We start from the raw sequence: 3,257 nt of genomic DNA, 5'->3' as shown, positions 1-3,257 counted from the left end.
ACCCAATTTCGTAGTAGTATTTGTGGGGGAGACGAATAAAAAAAAAATAAAAATTATAACGGTAAATTTCAATACAAATAGAAATGTTTAGCTTTATTGAATTTTTTTTTAATAATTTATTTATTGTTATTTACAACTGTATACGCCAAGTAAATTTGCTGTAAGTGATGTAATGACATGATTAAGACATATGGAGAATCTACCCATTGATAGAACTCCAAAAACATTTCTAGAGGAGAAGATCTCGAGGCCATCTTCTTTTCAGACGCCTAGGAGGATTATTAGGTAATGAATGAGAAGACAGGTTAGAAACTAGTTGGTTTGGGTGGTTGGGAAGTTTATCGTGGAAGGATTGGTATCTGGCTCTGACCAAATCGGCAACAAATAAAATATTGAGGTCCTAATGGATGATTTGATTTGTGACAATTATTGAAAAAATAAATAAAAGTTCTAAAGTTATGTTAATTATTTTTTATAAATTCAAATTTTCATTTCATCATTTTTTTTTTTAGCACTGAAGTTTAATATTTTATTAAATCATTATAGATTATAACGATTTAAAATGATTTTTTAAAAAAGAAAATAAGAGATGGAAGTCATGATTCGACAAATAAAAGAATCAGTGGCTTAGAATTTCATTTCAGAGGAATATGGAATTACATACAAGCATTCCATTACATACATAAGAAACTACATAAAGATACATAAAAAATCGAGGTTAGGAAAATCCCCCGACAAATGAAAGGCGTGTTGAAATAAAAATAGACCGGCAAAAAAGTTCTTCATCACTGGCGGTGAAGATAATCTTCAAAATGAGTGATCTATTATTAGTCTCATGAAGTATTATGGAAGATAAAGCGTACCGACAAAATGCCACTTATAAAGAAATATTAATTAAAATATTACTAATAAATCATGATTATAAAAATATTTTAATATCAAAAATTAACACGTCGAAGAAATTAAAATAATTCAGGTTCAGTGCAAAGATAAATTAATTTCAGAACCTTTAAAATCGACTTTGAAATAAAAATAATCGTACTACCCAATTTAAACACCAGGGGCCAAAAGAGAATTAAAACCACAAATTGGAGAAACAGCCTGGAAATGGAAGTACAGCAAGGCCGCACACGCGATAATGATTCATGTTTGCCGGTAATACCAGGTAGTTGTTAAGTTCCTTCCAACCGCTCATTATGCTGTTCTTAATATGGATACTTCAGCAGGTAGCTTCTTAATGGTTCCAGGAAATAAATAGGCCAGGAGGTGAATAAACCCATTATCTTGCAATATGGAGATACAGAAGTTTTGGTAGAAGTCACGTATCTCGAAAAGCAGATCCTAGTCAAAACTAGTCAGTTCTTGGTCTCTTCCGTCCTTTTTTTCCATTTTTGTCATGCTTTGAATATAGTGGATTATCTGGTAGGTAAAAAATGAGACTGAAGGAACCATCGAATTGTTTTATTAGATTCATCTTCGGGACCCGTTCCTATCACTCTGGTTGGAATACCGAATTAAAGTTTCTTTACTAATACACTTAAAATTAATAAATACATTCTAGATGTTGTTCTTCAAGAATCAAAATTCCTACTGACATTATTAATCAGTTCACCCATTAATTAGTGTTCCTCTATTCACTCCTATAACCTGAGATCTAAACCAAGAAACCTCTACATATCCCTTCTCTAAGAACGTCCTATTTCCCAGAATCTATTTGAAATTCCTCACCATTATTCTCAGGCCGAGTTTATAATGGTCGCGTGACCCATCACCACACATAAAGCACATTTAAACATAAATTATTTCTTAGATTCTTCAACGTTCGTATATATGTAAGAATAAAGCTACACTCAATTCTTTTAGAAAATTGCATCCAATATGATTCGACCAGATGAAAACTCCTATCGGTTAATTCCAAAATAACACATAAAAATGATTAACATGAATGGGATTTATTGGTTACAATTTGGGCTATTAGGGCTATATATGATTATTTCATTTAATATATTAATATACATTTTATAAAAGTTTATTATTGCACAAAACTATACGTACCTTCTAAGATTGAAATTATATATAATTTGAATTCTTGTTTGAGACTAGCTTGTTTATCAATTGTAATACAAAATATCCTTTTAGTCACAACCTATTTATTTTCTTATTACTCCACTCCTACGTTTCGGCCCTGCCTGCCATTCTCAAGGATAACTTATTCTAAATATCACAAAGTTGCAAGCTATTCTGCCTTTGTAAGATTATGTTTTAGTCTGTCAACCTATTTCTTATCTAACTTTTTTTCTTATATTATTCTATTTACTTTTTATAAACTAACCATTCTTATAAGGTTATATTAGTAAATGAAAATGGAATAATATTAAAAAAGTTAGTTAGATAAGAAATAGGTTGACAGACTAAAACATAATCTTACAAAGGTAGGATAGTCTGCAACGTTTTGACAACATTGTAGCTGTGATATTTAGAATAAGAAAACTTGAGAATAGCAGGAAGGGGCCAAACGTAGGAATTAATTAATAAGGAAATAAACAGGTTGAGACTCAATGGATATTTTTTATTAGACTTGATTGAAATTATATTGCCTTTTGTTTCACATATTTGTGTTTTATTTAATAATTATACTATTTAATTTTTTTATATTATTACTTTATATTATCATTTTATTTCATCATTACATATTATTTAATTGTTATTATTTTATTTGATATTATTATAAACTTTTTACGGAAACCCCGTAAAACATATTCAAGGTCAGCTCAAGATGCTCCCATCTTATGGGAGATAAAAGAGGTAGCTAAGTACCCCTTGAGACAGTGAACAGGTACCACATATGGGCGAGAACTAATGGATGAACCCACAGGCTACCTAGAACCTAAAACTACATTTTGCTGGTAGTCAGCTATTCTAGAGGATGAGCGAATAGTTTCATCATCACAGCCAGGCTGGGAACAGAGACGGGATGAGAAAACTGAAAACGAGCAAGAGATAATCTCCAAAATTTACAGAAGCTCCGTAGCCAACCATTAAGTAAATTGTAATATCGGTCATTTATAGGGGTATTCATGATGTTGTGTTAAATGATATATGTTTTACCATGTTAAATGTTATAACTATAGGATTGTGAGCAGTCTTATTTGAAGTCATGTTAAACGTTAAATGCATAAGAGCCCCTAGCGGATTTTCTCAGCAACTTGTTGTATAAGCCTTTATGTTTATAACCTTCCTTCCAGACCTTCATGTTA

Source organism: Halyomorpha halys, unplaced genomic scaffold, assembly GCF_000696795.3.
Source record: "Halyomorpha halys isolate HHAL.00 unplaced genomic scaffold, Hhal_1.1 Scaffold784.1, whole genome shotgun sequence".
NCBI classification, from domain to species: Eukaryota; Metazoa; Arthropoda; class Insecta; order Hemiptera; family Pentatomidae; genus Halyomorpha; species Halyomorpha halys.
The sequence above is the reverse complement of the archived record's forward strand: the minus strand, read 5'-3'. Positions refer to the sequence as shown.